This window comes from Astatotilapia calliptera, chromosome 18 (genome assembly GCF_964374335.1).
Source record: "Astatotilapia calliptera chromosome 18, fAstCal68.1, whole genome shotgun sequence".
Lineage (NCBI taxonomy): Eukaryota > Metazoa > Chordata > Actinopteri > Cichliformes > Cichlidae > Astatotilapia > Astatotilapia calliptera.
In genome coordinates this window covers 19,886,444-19,906,366 of record NC_137439.1, presented here as the reverse complement: position 1 = coordinate 19,906,366, position 19,923 = coordinate 19,886,444, and the positions used below count along the sequence as shown (strand labels likewise).

At 39.8% G+C, this 19,923-nt stretch overlaps 1 protein-coding gene across 4 annotated transcripts in view; it reads right to left on the bottom strand.

The window, feature by feature from the left end:
- The window catches only part of tnr (tenascin R (restrictin, janusin)), a 211,613-nt gene extending 193,170 nt beyond the window's left edge, over window positions 1-18,443 (bottom strand). For 2 of the 4 annotated variants that reach the window (XM_026149494.2, XM_026149492.2), the window contains exon 1: window positions 17,706-18,443. The gene's annotated coding sequence lies outside the window, so the exon portion shown is untranslated. Of the gene's footprint in view, window positions 1-15,280; window positions 15,300-17,705 lie in introns of those variants that run through there. The other 2 variants (XM_080293389.1, XM_080293388.1) reach the window with 2 other exon arrangements.
- Between the last annotated feature and the right edge of the window lie 1,480 nt (window positions 18,444-19,923).

Here is a 19,923-nt window from a genome sequence, read left to right as displayed (position 1 = left end):
GTAGCTCCCACTGCTTCTTCTGTGCAGACAAATTTTGTTGCTGATGAGAGGCGGTGAGGTCGAGGAAAAGGAGCAGGGAGATTTTTCCCACTTCCAGCATGAAAAGAAAGCTGCACAGGGCTATACCTCCACGAGTGCCGCAAAACATGCTTAACCTTGTTTGCGTAGAGTAATACTCATGTGAAAAAGAAAGTTTTCAAAGAATTCTATGCAAGTAAATCCTACGATTCAATAGCTTGTAGAATCCATTTTAGCAGTAATACCTTGAAGTAATTGTTTTCTATATCACTTCAGTCTCTCACATCATTGCGGGCGTGGCTTCTGTTCATTGAGGTTTGAGGACATTCGTTTTTGCATAGATCTGAACGTCCCACCACAGCACTTCAGTCAGGTTGAGATCTGGACTTTGACATTTATTTAACAAAAACTAGCCCAAATTGAAAAGCGCATGAGAAACTATATAATATATTTCATGATTTAATATCTTGTAGAATCACCTTTAGCACCAATAATCTGTTGAAGCAGGTTTTTCTGTATGACTTTATCAGTCTCTCACATTGTTGTGGAGGAGCTTCAGACAGTGCTGCTCGCTGATGCTCGCTGTTTGCAAATCCCTGATTTTTTTCCTTTTTGAGCCATTCTGTTGTAGATTTGTTGCTGTATTTCTAATCATTGTTCAAATGCATGACCCAGTTTGGAACAAGCTTAAACTGTCGGAGACAAGGCCACACATTTGAATCTACAATACACTGGTATTCACAGGAGTTCATGGTCCACTCAATGACTGCAGGGTTTACAGGTTCTGTGACTGCAAACAAACCCAAATCATCACCCCTCCACTACCATGTTTGATAGCTGTTTGAGGCGCTTCTACTGATATGCTGTTTGTTTGTCGCCAAGCATGGTTCTATGGAGATGTTTAGTCAAAATGCAAAAACTTTTGGTCTCATTTTTTCCAAAAGTCCTTTGGTCTCTTCAGATGCAGCTTTGCAAACCTAAGTCATGCTGCCGTGTTCTTTTTAGAGAAGATGCTTTCTCCTTGCAAATCTTTCATGAAAGCCATACCCTATATTTATAGAGCGTCAAATCACAACAAAGTTGCCTCAATGGCTTTTTCTATTTGTACTATCAGAAACTTGAACATTATCATGTTAAATGACATTTGAGGCTGAGATTTAGCTCTTTTTTAGCTCTTCCCTGAGCTTTGCACGGTCTGATTGGGGAGAATCTGCAGGAACGTCCACTCTTGAGAAGATTTGGCATTGTGTTAACTCACAGCTGAATGCTCCAGACCAGAAAAGTGCCAAAACTTCTGTTTTATAGAGGTGTTTAGCTAGGCTTAATCAAGTGCATTTGATTAGAAGCAGCTGGATGCGACTTACTGTCTTAAATCCCATGAACGCAGTAAGGGTGTACTTCATAGGACTCCATAGAGACCTATGAAAACATTCCTTTTAATACGACTGTAAAAGACTTAGCATACAGTTATTTTCAACTGATGAAAATAACTGGACAGGCATCATATTACAGAAACAATGGTTAGAAGTTAGTGTTTGCTTGGTTCTTACAAAAATCTTTATCTTTCCACCGACTCTAATTAATAATGCATTCATTTTCAGGCATCTCTGCTGGTAATGAGCGGTGTACATCCTACATTCTCACAAAGATGAGAGAAAAACAACAACAGTAAAACCAGGAAGGCACCCACATGAGCATATATTTGCATTATTGAATTCACCAGACCTACCTGAATCGCTACATTTATTAACTAGCCCCTAACCTTACTCTTATCTGTGTTTGCCTGTTAACATCAAACAAAAAACTCTACTAAGTCTCACTTATAAAGCCTTTGGTATTTTACAACAGTCTTAAAGTAGAATGTAATTGTTTAGTTTTACATTCTTACACTCCACATTTGACTCACATTAAAGTCATAATCTAGGACACACATTCGCGTGGCCTTCGATCGCTCTGTCAATTACACAGAGGAAGTCAGAGAGGAGGAAAATGATGAGAGTCAACAGTGCATGGAACATCGATGTGTCCAACCACCACTGTCTGTTTAAGTGGAATCGACTTATGCTCAAATCCCAAATTAAGCATATCTGACTGTCCCACCGCTGCAGGGGCTACAGGAAGCACAGGGACCCATGGAGAGTCTCTCTCTCACACACACACATACTCCATTTCTCCGTTTCTCTGCAGGGAATCAATGATGTCTGCTTAATTATTGGGTGAATTTAATCAGCGGCACAGCAGTACGAACTGCCGTGTGACCCATTGGCTGTCAGGAAGTCATTTGGTTTCTAGCAGTTAGTGTTTGGATACCACCACAATAATTAAGGGTACAACATTTTAATTGTTGTAAAGGTGTAGAGGTAGCAGAAAAACTACCTCTGCATTGTGGTGGCTCTGCTCTCACTTATTCTCACACACTGGTTTTGTGAAAATGGTGCCAAAACACCACAAATCTCTCTGACCTAAAAACCACTGTAGTGATTAATGATTCTTACCTTTGGATTAGTGTTTAAAAAGGAATTAATTAACAGGCCTAGCATTATGTCCTGATTTATTATCAAGACAAACTGTTTAGATTATTTAGAATTTATTCTTAACCTTTATTCCCAAGGTTCTCAAAGCAAAGTCCATCTGTGCCGCTGGTGTTTCTATTGTAAATAAAACTCTAAATGTAAATACTGTTGTGTCAAAAAACTATTGTTAAAATAAAACACAATCATCTGAATAGATACATTATAAAGCTTTAAGAATCAGTGCTTTACACAATCTGTATACCTGTAAATGTTTTATTTTTGTCACGTAAGACAGAATGGCATTTTATATTATACATGGACTATAGCACAGTGATTTGTCAATATAAACTCTTCATGTAATTCGTAAATCTACAAATCTCTTAATTTAAGTGTTTTAATTGGCCATGCATCATCACACGCAGATATCTGTGAATTCAACAATTTTCAGGTAAGTCAATGCAGCTGTTCAGCAACAAACAAACAACAGAAGTCTCTTCACACTTTTTATCTCGTCTGCCAAACACTCTGTGTTCTCCAGTGAAGTGCACTCAGTCCAACCTGAGGAGACACAAAAATGATGCTCTGAGCAGAGACTCACAAACCTACGCTCCTTCAAACTGATGATAAACAATATATATGTGGAAGTTTCTATCTATTATGGGTTTAATCTTTAAAAAGCTTATCAGAATAATTAGACATTTTGGGACATAAGCATATTGGCTTTCTTGCAGAGAGTTCTGTGAGAAGATCAATTCAGTTTCAAGCCTACAAGCATGAATAATGAGGATGAAGCCTTGAGGCAATTAGCTTAGTTTACCATAAAGATAAGAAGCACGGCGGGGAAAGTTAACACGCTCCCTGAAGTTACAAAAAACATGTTGCAGCATCTCTAATATCCACAAATTACCACACAGCATCATGTTTGTTTAACCTTCACACCCACATGCAAAACAACAGGAAAGATCCCAAAAAAGAGAAAAACATCTTCATAAAAGTAGTGACCCAAGGTTCATATAATGGACACATCTGTATGAAATGTACTAAAAACACCATTTGTGGGTTTTGCCACAACACAAATACTCATCCTAATCTCATCTACAATACTTGTCAGCAGAGCAAATAGCCATGTTTCTCAAAATGTCTTTAAAATTGTAATAATACATTTTTGAGCATGTGGTTACTAATGGTACTTTTATATTCACTTGGGAAAATGCAAAAAAGAATCATCATTAATTAATGAACCCACCAAAAAACAAACAAACAAACAAATAAATAAATAACAGCTTGTTTTTTTCTACTTTTTGATTTTATGCTATAATCATATGCATGTGAAGAAAATGTGCCACGGACCAACTTTGATTAAAAACAGCAAACTGGAGCATCAGTTTGGCTCATGCACCATCATCAAGGTTGTTCTAATGTGTAACGCGCTAGCTTTAAGTTTCGTCTCCAATTGGCGGCACTGCAAAAATTATTGAAATTTAAATCTATTGTAAAGTCAATGAGGCTCAAAAATTTAAGTCTGATTAAACAAGTTAGCTATTAAGGTAACTTTTTTTTCCAATACACGTATTTTTCCAGGGTATTCAATGCAAGTGCAATTATGTGACAAGCAATTAAAGAAGCTCATTAATTGGTGGTCACATAAATATGAAAAATTAAATATTTAAATCAATTTAGGCCTGAGGCACTTTTTTCCACTTCTTTTTTTGTCCTGAGCATAAAAATCCAAAAAGAAAAACAAACCCTTATTTATTTTTCAGGCGGAGTCGTAATGAAATAACAAAACTTTAATTATATATACACAGATTTATAGATATCTAGTTTAGAATTTGCCAATAACAGCTGACTGAAAAACTACAACAGTTGTCCTAATCTTATTTAACAGTGTAAGTAATGCAAAGGGAATAATACCGTAACTGTTCTGTTGTTTCTCATTCAAAATACCATTTAAACATCCCAAAAAATCTTTCAACAGCTACACAACGAGGATGATTTCCACCTTGCCACAGAGCCTCCGGGGTGTCTTCCCGGCTTCCAGATAGCACCTCTGATGTTTTTGGAAAGGTCTAATGAAAGTATTCTGAGAAGCGTCTCATCGCTCTCCAAAACGATATTGATCGGAATAGATCAATGAAAAGTCTGCAGGGTAAAGGCAGTATTGCCTCATCAGAATACTTTTTTCCATCAGAACATGGTGCATGGTCATGGTGCATGTACATGTAGAGTCTACAGTGAAGAATGTGAAATTCTCTCATCCAAACGAGTACTCTGATATTATAAAAGCCAAAAAAAAAAAGCAGCTACTGCAGTATTTACAAAGGTAGAATTAATCAATCTCTTTACTGTCAAAAATCCATTGAAAATACTTGGTCAGCTGTCTCAATTGATGAGACAGCACACCAGGTGAACATTAAAGCCCAAACCACAGTGGTGCTAAACATTATTTCCCACATATAGACATTATGTTTCCTTACGAGCAAGTTGACCATTCACCGCCAGTCAGGTGCTATTCCAGTGGCTTTCTCGTTATGTGGTCAGATTGAGTCATCATTGTTCTACTCTGTGCATTTGCATTGATATGGAGGGTTGCACTAACCAGAAGCTGCAGAAGAACGAGGACTGGTTTGTGTACCACTATGCTCTGATCACAGTACAAGTCATCTGCAGAAGGAGAAACTAATCCCATAAGCAGATGATTATTTTACTTGTGTCAACCAAAATACTTGGCACTACATTATACACTCTATTTAGGTATTCATTTATGAATTGATAAACGATTCTTTATATCCTGGCACTAAACACATGTCTGTTAGTAAACACATGAACTGAACATCACACAGAAGAACGAACCAAACATACTGACTGCTCTTTCCAACATGTGGTACAGCATTTTAAAAATGGCTGCTTCTTCATGATGATTCAGTGATGATCTTTGTTGCAACCCATACCTCAGTGACAACAGACGCTATAGTCTTTTTAAAAAAAGGATGAAATGTACACTGTTTTCATTTTACACAGCTGAGATACTGATTAATATATCTGTATCCCTGTGCTATGATATTAAGTAAAAGTGTTTGCTTAGTTGAGCCAATTATTAGGTATACATTGTGCAAACCAACCCATAACAGCTCTGTGCTGCATATTAAGTAGAAAACCCAATCTATCTGAATGCATAGTCTATAAAACTATGCAAATGGGAGAACTGGAGCAGGTATAATTGCTGAGTGTGTGCTAGGAATGAGAATGGCTTTTCGTATGAGCTAAGGACATATTACGTTAATGACACCATTCTGCTAAATGGCAGACAGATGGAAAGTTCACAAAGACAAAGAGCTGTCTTAGTTCTTAATCACATGTGCAATTAACTGCAGTATGGATGTGATTTAATTGGCTTGTGGTAGCCATGTTTGATTGAAAAAGTTGTTTTGCGGTCATATTAGGCTAAATCTTGGAACAAAGACAAGTTTCACCTAGAAAGGAGTGTTTTATGACCAAAACAAAAGTGGAAGAGTTGTAAGTGTGAAAAGGGGAGCAAATGAAGCAACGTGCACTGTAGTACTGACAGGAAAAACAGAATAGCATTCCCACTGAGATCATGGAAATCTGAAGAATATGTAGATTTTAAAAGGACTTTGTAATGTATGCATTGCAGAGCTTTTCCACCATCAGTTCATTGCAGGTTAAGAATTGATGCTGTCTGAAAACTAAAAATCTGTTTGGCATGCACATGCTGTTTATCATCCAGGTGTCAGGCTCTGAAAGCAGCTACCAGACTAACCCAAACCTGCATCTGAAAGGACGGGATGCCATGAAAAATGGAATTCGACTTGTAAATCATTTAAACAGTATTTTTAATTGAAAATGGCACAAAATGTACTTGGTTGTGTTCAATTTTGAAGGTGATGTTAGCAACACGTGTCAAAAAAAATGCTGGGATAGATCGAAAGGACCTATCGCTGATAACATGACTGTGAGTCTTTCAGAAGGAGCTACTGTGAGGCATTTACAACTCTGTGATAGAAGGCAAGTAATTCAAGTTAATAAACTATTTCTAAGAATAACAGAAATATTTAGGAATTTCATCTTTTTTCATCTGGTACAAAATATCACCAAAAATATTCAGAGAATCCAAAGACGTGTCTGCACCCAAGAGAGGCAGCTAAAAATCCTGAACGGTCATTATCTTCTAGCCGTAGGGTGACACTGGATTAAAAACAGTCCCAATTATGTGGTGGAAATCACAGCACCGGCTCAGGATCTCTAAAGACCATTTGTCATTGAACGCATTTCACCGCTGGAGCCACACATTCCAGTTAAAACTCGATCGTGCAATTCATAACCAGGATTGATCTCTGGGCGCTTTACATTCTCGGATGGTCAGACCTTCAAGTATCACGACTAAAACCCCAAAAAATTCCTAAAAAGCCAGGCTGATAACAGTGTACAGGCGGAGGTCGAGAGTGAAATTGTCCTCTTCTTTGACAAATTCAAACTGTATTTTTGTTTTTTCTGGAAATCATGAATGTTGTGTTCTCCTCAGACCACAGTTCTAAAGCCAGCGCCCATGATGCTATATTAAGTCTGACTAACTGGATTTTTAAGACTAATACCAGTGTTTGGGTATTTAAAAGTCTGATATACCAGGTAGTTTTTTCTCTTTTTGACACTCAAAACATAAACAGACTAACTAACCTTTGTTATGTGCAGTTATTTAGGAATTCTTACTAAGATAATCTGTGCCTATGAAATTTAAAAAGAATCTTGATTTATTGTCACAAGAAGTCGTGGATTACCAATTTATGCTCTGCCTAACTCTTTCTTGGACTTACTGGTTGAACGGTGTTTCTCCCGTATTTATCAGCACTTACAAATGCAGATACCAACAGATTGCGCATAGCTAATATCAGCTGATAAATTAGCCTTTGTCCAGTGTTAAACATTAGAAGCGCTATGACTAAATCTAGCAAAAACTGGCTACGGCAACTGGTCTCTTCAGCTCCCAAATGTTTAGATTTATCCTAAAAGAAGAGATGCACACACATACCTGTTCAAATTTTGTTTTAATTTTTAAAAACTCTTCTTAACATCTTTTTTTTTACATTATTTTCAGTTGAATACAAGTGTTAAATGAAATGCAAATCATTGCATTCTCGCGTCTTACACCACATCCCATTTGGAAACAGGTTCAAATGCAATTAACTATCTTCGCAACTTTGAAAGGAAAATATTCAAAGTTGCAGCAGATTTCCATTATGCTTATGAAAACTTGGCTTTGCTTGACTTGGACATGTCTCAAATGACTTTATAAACTTGAGCTGGACTTGCCTCAACAGATTTAAAAACAGCACTGGCTGCAAGGCTTTCCACGCTACGCTCTCGTTTCTTACTCCAAACCGACACACTGGATGATGTACTTCAAACATCAAAAAGACATCTTTACTCACTCCAGAGTTTGCCTCTTCCAAACATACTGAAAATAAAAATACCAGGCTATCGTCCAACCGAAATATAAGGAAGACATATCTTTTCTGAGCCAAGTTTACAGCTTATTAGAAGACTTTGTTTTTAGGCTATCAATTTGACAGGTTAATTACAAGGAGAGAAGACAGCATGCAGTATGAACCATCTCATTTAAAATCAATTTAAATATTCATTAAGGCTATTATCAGAACTCTAATACTAATTCATAGTCTGATCATGTCATATAGTTGCCCAAGTAATGAATACTAGATGAGAGGATTTTTCTTTCGATGTCGAAGTTTTATGATCTTCACTGCAATACTACTGTACCAGCTGAGCGGTTTTGAGCACCGTGTAAAGTACACATGTTCCAAAAAGGCTTAATGTCACATTTGAAGAGATCTGCATGCTTCACAGCTGAGGCAACATAGCTAACTTCTGCAGAATTTTTAGTATTTAACCTTATTTTTGCCTCTATCAAATTCTCCAAAATTGCTCATTCAACACAGCGGAACCAGAATCAGAATTCATGCATTCAGGGCACATTTTAGGGGACATTTATTCCCCCCCCCCCCCTGGTGATCAGCGTGACTTTCCTTCCTAAATAAAGGTTATATTAAGGCAGCACATTTAAATAAGTATCAAAATGGTGCCGTATGGAAGCTTGGACGGTACGAGTGCAGATATCAAACAGCAGCATCAAAAGTTTGCCTCTCACCACAGCACAGCTGTTGTATAAACAGAGCCAGAGCATATTTACCCTTTAGCTAAAGGTGTCTCTTGAGCCGATATGTTTATATATCCGAACATCCTTCACAGGCTGCCTGGAGGGGGCTCACGCCTGAACTTTAAGCTTTTTACTTCACAGTAGGGGAGAAAAAGCAACTAGTATCAGAGGTCATTTGGAACACTTCCCTTTTTTTCAGCTATGTGCTCATACATGATCACTCACAGCAGCTACAGCATCAGCACACAGGAACACACCTGCATCCAGGGAATTGCACCGTGCAGTAAATATCTTGAAAAAATACGTTTGAAGAAGAGGTTGAAAGAGATGGAAGACCTTTATGGATTATTTCCCAGTGCAGACAGCGAAGTGGGAAAAGGAGGAGAGCGAGAGAGACAGAACGAGACAATGAGGGAGGAAAAGAAACGATGCTGCTGCAGAAAGAGGGGGAAGTGAAGAAGCAAAGTCAGACGGAGAGAGAAAGTGTCACGGCTGCCGGCGTGAGCCGTGTGGTGTAGGAGGAAAAGAACCCAAAATGCAGGCAGTTGACTGGTGATGAGAATGAAGTTTTATTTGCAGAAGTGGAGCGACTGAACAGGTAGTGAGACAAGACGAATGACTGGAAAAAACCTAGACTGGGAAAACTAAATAACAAACCTAAGCATGAAACGGGGAGCGGAGAATGCAGAGAGACGTAGTTACACCGAGAAACACAGACGATCCGACGATGAACAGAAGCCAACACACACTATAAATACACACTAGGTAATGAGGAGATGACATGCAGGGGTGGACACAGCTGATACTAATGGACATGATGAGAGGCAGACCTACAAAGTAAAACCGGAAACACCCAGACTGTTTAGCAACAAAAACACAGGGACCTGAACGGAGCACAGAGGGGAGACACAGGTAGGGATAATAAACACGACAACCAACCCAAAGAATTAATACAGAATCAGAATAAACACCAAACACAAGATGAACCCAAAAAGAAACACAAAACGCTGGGTCAACGACCCAGGATCATGACAGAAAGGGAGAGATAGTGAGAAAGACAGACAGTAGAGAGAGAAGAACACCAAATGTTAAGTAGCAATTGAAGTGGAAGAATTCCAGTTTGGATTCAAGCTCCTTGGCTAATGAGGATCATTAACGTGGCCTGCCCAGCTACTCCAAACGCTGGGGAGGACTGCAAGAACGAGGATAAAAATAAAACCTCTCAAGCATATCCCCACAAGATTCATAAGGCGGGCACTTGTAAAAAAGATATAACACATGCTGGCTACGGAAGGTACTTCATAATGTAACACCACATGCCACAGATCCTGAAAACAGCGATACTTACCCAACAAGTGCACTCAGCTGAACTCTGAACTGTTTGGATTTAAAGCACAGTGGCAAAAGAAGCCATTTTCGCCCCGCTATTTCGCAGATTGAGGTGATAATGTCCATACAGCACTCCATGATACAATATAAATCAGAGGCTTATCAGTTCAGCTGTGTCATCCCATTTGGGAAATTTGCCTCACAGGTTCGGGACGGAAAGGCGAGGGAAAAAGGGCTCCGGTGTAAAGCTCTCATATCTTACGCACATTATTTCAAGTGGGCAGTTCACATTCCTCCACACATTTTATGATCCTATCAGCTTTGTCGTTTTCCATCTCTTCAATTGCTGTTTAACACACTGTAAAACTGAAGCCGCACACAACGCTCAAGCTCAAAAACCAATCCAAGTTCCGTCCTGCCCCGTAAATCATATGTGATATACAGTTTTTAAGCACTTCTGACCACATTTACAGCACAGTCCATTGATTGGCTACATTCCTGGGTTTAAAAATAGTTCCTCAATGGTTCCAAATAAAGGAAAGAGATGCCTTCGTACAAAATCTAACCTCTGCATACTGTTTAGAGTATGTGAAATTTGAACATCTTGCAGAAAAACCTCAAAGTTTCGGTTTCGTCGGCCCTTCGGTCTATTATTTTTTCCTTGAGAATGCTCACAGACTCTGCTGTTTGAGACTCGAGGCAGTCAAACAGACAAGTGTCTTGATAAGATTAGCATAATTGGCACATTCATCCGTTCTCTGTTAATAAAGTGCTTTGTGGTTGAGAAATCAACAGTGTAGAGATGTGATGCTCACTGTTGGATTGGTCTCCAGCGTTTACTTAAACAGCCTCAGCCTTCGTTAGTACACAGTAAAGATACGTTTTGACTACAAAATATTCCCAGATAGGGTTGTGCAGCCTTAAGCAAATCAATTAAATCTCAGCAAAATGAAATGAACAGCAGTTTGAAGATGCTTCTGGAAAACCAAGAAACTGTGCTGGCAAACCCGTTTTCATTATTGCATGATGAAAAGCACTGTCATGGAACACAGGAGTATGTGAATGTTTCTGAATCGCTGAAATAAAAGAGCTGGGTTGTTAGATTGACAAAATACATAAGCACAATTGATCGGTAACAAATGTGGTTTTTTTTATCTCTTCTCTAATTGTATTCCAGTCTGCACACAACATTCATGTAGCAGCTTCTTGCAGTTTAAAAAATGTTGTTTTGTATTAATCAATTAAAAAAAAAAAAACATATCCTTAGCAGGGCTTAGAACTAGATAAATACAGGCAAAGATGATCTACAACGCAGGACATAATATACCATGTCATTATTTACTTAACAAAAACTGAGCCAAAACGCAGGAGCTACTATTCGCAGCTATGGTGAAAAAACAAGTACACCTTTACTGCTTCCATGGGAATTAAGAGGGTAAGTCGCAGCCAAAAACTTGTTAATCAAATAACTGATCGTCAGCATGTGTGAAAACCTCTATAAGAGCAGATATTTGGACAGTTTGCTGGTCTGCAGCATTCGGTGGGTGTTAACACATTGACACAATCTTCTCAGGAGTGGACGTTTCAACAAATTCAACCCAAGGTCAGACCGCGTAATGCTCGGAGAAACTGCTAAAAACTAACAAGCCACATCTCAGACTCTACATTTAGCATGTTAAATATCAAAGTTCATGAGAGTACAATTAGAAAAAAGCTAAACAAGTACGCTTTGTTTGGAAGGGTTGCCAGAATCTCTCTAAAAAGAACATGGCAGCATGACGTGTGCTGAGCTGCATCTGAACAAACCCCAAGGCTTCTGGAACGATGTCCTTTGGACGGACAAGACTGAAGTGGAGATATCTGCTTATGATGCACACCACCACATGGCAAAAACACAACATGGCATATTTGTGCAGTTTGCACCAACAGTCAAGTATTGCAGTGGAGGGGTCATGATTTGAGCATTTACAGGACCTGGACACTAGAAAGTCATCGAGGCGACCGTGAACTCCTGTGAATACCAAAGTATTGTAGAGTCAAATGTGAGGCCATCTGTCTAACAGCTAAAGCTTGGCCCAAACCGGGTCATGCAACAGGACAATGAACCCAAGCACAGCAGCAAATCGACAACAGAATGGCTGAAAAAGGAAAAGATGCTCCAGACCTCAATCTGGCTGAAATGCTGTAGCGAGACCTTAAGAGAGCCGCTGATAAACGAATGCCCACAAACTTCACTGAACTGAAGCAACATTGTTAAGAGGAGTGGGTGAAAACTCCTCCGCAACGTTGTGAGAGATAAAATCATAGACAAAACAACTGCTTCAACAAGTTAGTGCTGCTAAGTTTAATTCTACAAGCTACTACATCATAAGGTGTACTTAGTATTTCACACTGCTCTTTGGTTAAGTTTTTAAATAATCATAAATAATGATGTTGTGCTATGTCATGTGTTGTCATTCATAAGAGGTTTTATTTAGCTAATTTTAGAACCTGCTAATGACCAGATGATTTTTTTTTTATATCCTCACACATAAAACCTCAGAACACCAGGCAGGTGTACTTTATTTTTCACATCACTGTATTTGTAGCCAATGATTTCACCAGTTATCCTGATGAACATCACTGGTAGCATATCAGCTAATTAGCCTTGTGTAATCAAATGAAACTTTGCTCTGTGTGGTGAAATCCAATGAAGTCATTGACTGTGTTCATCCAGACAGCCTTTATGAGGGAAAAAGAAACAAACACGATTGCAATGAATCAGATTGGACTCCATATCAAAAGACTCCAGATCTGGACCAGGGCCAAAAAACTCAATACGTACTATTTAATTTAACATCATTATGCTAACTGACCTTGTTTTTAAAGGGTTTTACAAAAACAGCATATTTGCACTGCCTTCGTGAGCACTTACACTATTGTTCTCCATAAGGTTACACCACTAGAACAGAGCTGGAGGACACGGCACCCAACAGTCTGTAAACATCTATTAATACTGAAAAAAACAAAACAAATAAATAAGGGTTAACTTATAGATGTTGGAAAGGTTTATGCAATGTAAACAAAGATGTTGCATTCATTTGTCAATCTATTAAGGAGTTAATTATCATATCCATTATATTCTTGGTTATTTTCATTACAAAACTTGATAGAAATCTATCTTGCTTATCAAGTTATGCAACATTATATACAATTTATCTTATAAATAATCATAAAATTATTAATTACAGCACTTTTACAGCACTTTTACAGCCTACTTATCGGTAAGTGTCTACCTGCCGCTGATAACAGAGGGACAGATGTGAGTGTGACAGGTGCTGCAGGGAGTGGGGTAAAAATGCTGTCCTGCTGCGCTGTTCTTAAATAAAGAGGGTTGTTCAGACAAACTGTAGCCAGCTTGTCTTTCACAGCACATAGTGTCTGTAGTCTGGACAACACCACCCACCAAGAAATCAGGACTACAAAGCCCACAAGTGTCTCCGTATTGAATATTCAGCATTTTCAGTGGACTTTTTCATGCTTACGGCGCAACTGTGAAGTTGCTGCCAGCTGTGTTTTCCCAAGTAATCCGTCTAATGAGTTGTCCCATTTCTCTGCAATCAATGGCATTCTTAATGTCTTTTGTCATCGATTATTTTGCTAATATTTATCTAACAATGAAGACAACTCCCTGCTATCAACTCTGTTGGACACAACCTCGAAACTGAGCACGCGCACACAAGCACTGAGTGTGTTTGTGTGTGGTGGTGGTGCGGGGGAGACTGATGCAGACAGACAGGTACATGTCTGGCACTGGTTTAAAGCAGAGGCTGGGTGGACTATTATGTACAAGCGCATCAAAAAATTTTCATTAGAACGAAATGGGAAATCAGGAATAATAATAAATCATAATAATGGGCAGACCTCCTGCCTGTATAAACATGTATTAGGAGATGTGGATGCCCCATAACAACATGGCAGCTGCACAATATTCAACCATGAGGTAATGAAGCTGACAAAATGCGGTGCAATGTTTGAGTGGTAAAATTAAAAACTGACGTAGCTAGTACTGAGTGGGCCCTCCTTTTGCCTTCAGAACCGCCTTAATTTTTCATGCCACTGATGACTGACACACTGATTCAGAGATTTTGGTTCATGTTGACCTGACAGCATCACACAGTTGCGTCAGATTTGTAGGCTGCATGTTCAGAGATGCTCTTCTGCAAACTGTTTTTGCGATGAGTGACTCTGAAAAGCAGTCTCTGACCTATGACCTCTGGCATTAGCAAGACATTTTCATCCAGAGAACTGATCAGCAATTTCTGAAATATTCCATCCATCCATCCATTCGCTTCCGCTTATCCTTTTCAGGGTCGCAGGGGGCGCTGGAGCCTATCCCAGCTGTCATAGGGCGAGAGGCGGGGTACACTCTGGACAGGTCGCCAGTCTGTCGCAGGGCTAACACACAGGGACAGACAACCATTCACACTCACATTCACACCTAGTGGCAATTTGGATTATTCAATTAACCTATCCCCACAAGCTGCATGTCTTTGGACGGTGGGAGGAAGCCGGAGTACCCGGAGAGAACCCACGCAAACACGGGGAGAACATGCAAACTCCACACAGAAAGACCCCGGCCTGATGGTGGAATTGAACTCAGGACCTTCTTGCTGTGCGGCAACAGTGCTAACCACCGATGGATGGATGGATGGATGGATGGAGAACTGATCAGCAGTTTCTGAAATATTCACACCAATCAAATCTAGCACATCAATGTACAGAATAATTCTGGCATGACAATTTGGTACGAGATCCACATCCCTCAACTGCATGCGTCGGTTTATTTGGGTGTCACTTAGCCAAAATCATCCCATGAGGTTAATGGTAAGTGAAGAAAAGCAAAAGAAAGGAAGAATTGTAGTCTTCTGCTGACTCCTCCGCCTTGGAAACATAAATCAGAGCCCTCCATTCGGGATTCATCACACAGACTTAGATGATAGTGCAGGAGGCCACTGAGGTGATTCCTTGAATGATGAACCACGGGTGAAAGGAAAGGAAATTCTTTATTTCCACAGAGATTTCTCTTAAGCTTTTAAATACTGCACGCTGTACAAAGTGTGTGATGTAAAAATAGTCGTGCAAACGTGCAAAACTTGACAATGAGAAGAACTGTGTTCATGTTAAGGTGCTTGTTTCTAAACCACAATAACACTAATCTAATTACCAAACAAGAAGAGAAACTACTTACGCGAATGATGTAGGCGCTTGAACTCCAACTAACAGAAGAACAAATGGTTAAAGATTTGTGTCCCCGTTGTGCGGTTTCTTTCCTGCTACTGTGTTTAAATCTGTGTGGCTTCTGATGGATGATTCACCCGATAATGAGAGCTGGATATGTGCACATTTAACTGTCTTCCTAATGATAAGTAATGACGGTAGCTTAGCTAACACAATTAACGCTGGCGCAGAGGAAAATAAAATTCTCCCAGAATGAAGTATTATGTAAATTATTAATTAGCACACAGACAATTGCAATCTTGTTCGGCTGCCCATTGGCACTCGAATAAATGTGAATGATCTGGAAACAGAGAAAGGAAGATTGTGAACATAATCCCAACGCAGAGGGAACGTGAGAGAAAAATTTAACAAATACCACCTGCTTCTTAAGCAATTTATCGAAACAATTTGCATTTGAAATTGGACCTCTAGACACGGAAACAGACTCTCGGCAAATGCAAAAAAAAACAAATGTGGAAACCATTTGTGCACTTCTGCATTTGTACTTCAGCTATTGCGTCTCCATTAATCTGGCAGATATAACTCTAGCTGTAATGAGTGCCCTAGTGAAATCCTCTAAATCCACTGTTATAGATTGCAAAAGTCCAAAACTAGAGGCCGGGTATAGTAATCTGTTTTTAATTTGAGCTCCAATTCCACAATTTCTGTACATTCTACATTAAATGAAGGACGCATGTTTTATGAGCATCAGTTTCCACAAATGCATTTTCACTTGTACAGATGCCTCCTCCTCCATGTGTGCGTGTTTTCTGAATATATATATATATGTGTGTGTGTGTGTGTGTGTGTGTGTGTGTGTGTGTGTGTGTGTGTGTGTGTGTGTGTGTGTGTGTGTTTGTGTTTGTGAGACATAGAGAGAGACAGAGTGAGTAATGAACAGATAAAGAGCCAGCGTGAGGCAAAGACAGAGGGAGTCCAGTGCAACAAGGGGGGGAGAGAGAGAAAGAGAAGAGGGTGGGAGAGAGAGGGAGAGAGAAAGTGATCTCTCAGATTTGGTGTCTCAGCTTAATGACACTGGACCCACATGGGAGAGAAGGAAAGCAAAGCTCAGTGCGAGAAATGATGAATCCAAAGACAGATAACCTCCAGCCTCGCCATTCGCAGCCTACACACACAGAAAAAAAAAGACCTAACCAGCACATTTCTCTCCACCTTCTTCTAACTGCACCTGCCTTTCTTTTTTTCTGTCACTCTCTTGTCAAGTTCCGTACAATATCGTGTCAATTGAACCGCCCAACCTCTCCTCCCGTTCCGACCGTGGACAATATGTCTGGACGACTTTGACAAATTAAACCGACTCAATATATGGCAATAACCTTCACCGTATAGCAGTGAGGGAGAGGCGGAATGGGAACGGGAGAGGAACGGGGACTCAAAGCGGAACGGAGACGCTGGCAGATGGATGACGGGATAGATCGAGCATGGCGTGGTATTTACAAGGCAGGTATAACATGAGAACGCAGAGAGAGGTGGTGCATATATAGACCAATTTTCTAAATGTCACCATGTCTAATAATAAGTCAGTGCAGCTTGAAGTCACTGAATTATCTGAACTGGAAAGACAGTTAATTAACCTAAGAAAGCAGCAGTCCACAAGAAGGCACAGTGCTACAGGCATATGACAGGCTTGGGAAAACAGGATTTACCTCACCAAGTTTTAAAAATATTGCAATATGATTACAGCACAGCTCAAATTTATTAGATGTCTTTTTTTATTTTTTAGATTAACCCTTATTCATGTTAATTAAGTTTGTTTGTTGTTTGAAAGTAATTTCCTAAAAGATCATCAAGAAATTTCACCAAAAAAATCTGCTTTTTTGGGGGGGGGCTTTCTTTTTCCATAACTGACGTGATAAATGAACAAACCGGCAGCTTTTCCTGACAGACGTGACAAATTACACTGAACGGCATCAGGCTCTCTAATTAATTTTCTCAAAGCAAGCTTTTATAATAACCCGTATTAAACGGCTCACGTGGCTGCTATTCAGGCGCACACCTTTGCCTGGTAGGATAAACGGATTCAACAGCACACCGAGATGCACTTCGACTACACACGCACGCATTCATGCAACGCACAAACCGGCGAGAGGGGGGTCGTTAGGAACCTATTGTAGTCTTCCTCTCTGCTCTGCGTGATAACGGCTTGATTGATAATGAGGTTCCAGAGCTAATCACCTGCCTAGAAGACTGTAAGTCACATGCTCTGGCAAGTGATGCACTTTGCTAAAATAGAGGGGGGTAAAAGAAACAGGACAGCAGAAACTCTGTGCATTGGTGAAGATATAGGACTGACACACACACACACACACTTGTCACAAGCACAATGTACCTGCAGAACATGTACTGCCACTCCACACAAGCACAAGTTAACTCACCCTTGCTCTGAGTGACAAGCCGAAAGCTTTCAAATTGGCCCTGGGTAATCTTCTCCCCTCTTGCTCTCTTCACTCTCTCCGTCCCTTTGGCTACTCTCTCGCTCCCTCTCTGGTAGTGCACGGATGTCCTGCGGGCAGCTCACCCCCTCTGTGTGGCTCGGCGTAAGTGCATCGATCTCTCAGCCAAGTGGTACGCGGGTCCCGCTGTTTCCACGAGACTCAGATGTGCTCGCTCCTCTCCACTGCTCACTCTGCTTCACACAGCTGCAGAGGGAAATATGAGGACGGGCAACGTGGTACTCCTCTCTCTCCCTCTCTCTCTTTAGTAAGCTAAGACTCTCTCTCTCTCTCAGGTTGTCAGTTGCTGCGATGCTCACCCCCGCTATCTCCTCACTCTGTCACTCTTTCTTGCTGAGCTGAACTGTATGCTACCACCATCGCTCTCTTTTTTTTTTACTGTTTCTCCACTGACTCCTGTGCCTCTCTCTCTCTTACTATTGATCCTTGTATCTGTGTCTTAGCTAGTGCAGCCTCTAGTGGCTGACTTCTCTTTATGCTGCTCAGAAAGTCAGAATTATTTATTTTATTTAATTAATTCTTTTTTTTACTCAAAGAGAAATTGAAGCTGAATAATAAATAAATAAAGCAGAATGGGGAACAAAGTGAAATGTCACAATTCAGCTGATATGGGTTTCAGCTAAAGGTTGTTTTCATTATTTTTTCAATGAATCAATTGCTTCATTTCTAAATGCGAGCAAATGCTTAAAAGACATTTCGCCAAAGCTCAAGGTGAAGGTCATCCTGTCCAGTCAATAGCTACCAACACAATGATGGCAAGCTTACAGCAATGGAAAAGTAGAAAATTTTAACATTGAAAAAAGTTAAAACATAAAATTATATATATATAGAGAGAGAACTAAAAAAATTACAATCAATTGCAATTAATTAAAAGTTAACATTTTTGCCAAATTTTTGTTAAACAGTGCAGGCTTTCTATGAATAAAAGATGAAAATACATCTTAGCATACATTCTTATAAAACAAAAAACGGTTTTATCATGTGTGATTGTAAGTTTCACTCACTAAAAATGAAGAAGAAAACTATTTGATGACCAGAAGCACGGGACAGGACAATTGGAAAACCACGTGACTGGTAAAAAGCAATATTGCAAAGACACTCAGATAAAACAAAGAAATGAAACAATACAACAAAATTCTATTTTTTCATACAATTAACTTTAAATTTAAAGCACAATAATTAGATTTACACACCAAATCCAAATAAACACCTTGCAAGGTCACGAGACGTACACATTTACTGGTCACTCCAATAGGTAGACGTGGTCAACTGATTGTTAATGAGAATATATAATAAGCCAATCACAGGGAAGAAACTCAAAGCATTTAGACATCTGGTCAAGATGACCTGAAGTTCAAAGCGAGCGTGAGAATGAGGGAAACGGTGACATAAGTGACAGTCGCTCATAGTACAACTCCATATAAAGTACGTGTTGCCAACTTAGCGACTTTGTCGCTATATTTAGCGAGTTTTCAGACCCCCTTAGCGACTTTTTTTCTAAAAAGCGACTAACGACAAATCTGGCGACTTTTTCTGGTGCATTGGAGACTTATTTATGACGACTTTTTGACGTGAAATGGCGTGTTGCTCTTACTCTCAACAAGCAGCGGTGCTGCCGTGGGCACCTCACCCGTGCTAAAGCGCTCACGGGCGGAGGATAGTCCTCCCCCAGCTGCAGGAGATGTTCACACCTTTGCGTCCAAACTGCAAATGAACCGCGCATGAGCGAAGCCGCTGCTCCCGCACTGAGTTCTTCTTTTACTGTTTAAGGTTTAAAACTACTTATAAACACACACACATAAAGGAACTCCACCAGAGTGCCAATTTCGGGTCACTTTTGCCGGTCGAAGCCCGGATAAAGGAGCAGGGTTGGAATTGTGACATTAAAAAACAATAATTGCTAAAAGAAATTTAATTGGTAGTTCTAAATAAATTCTAAATGCATTTAGGACGTTTTTTGCTTCCACGATATTATTTCTCTCTCCAACAGCATAGGTTACAATTATATTAGCATGACCAATTATGCAAATTAGGCGATGACGTCATTTAGCGACTTCTAGCGACTTTCAGGACAGCCAATAGCGATTTTCCTTACTGAGGAGTTGGCAACACTGCGTCCAACCCTGAACCAGATGGGCTA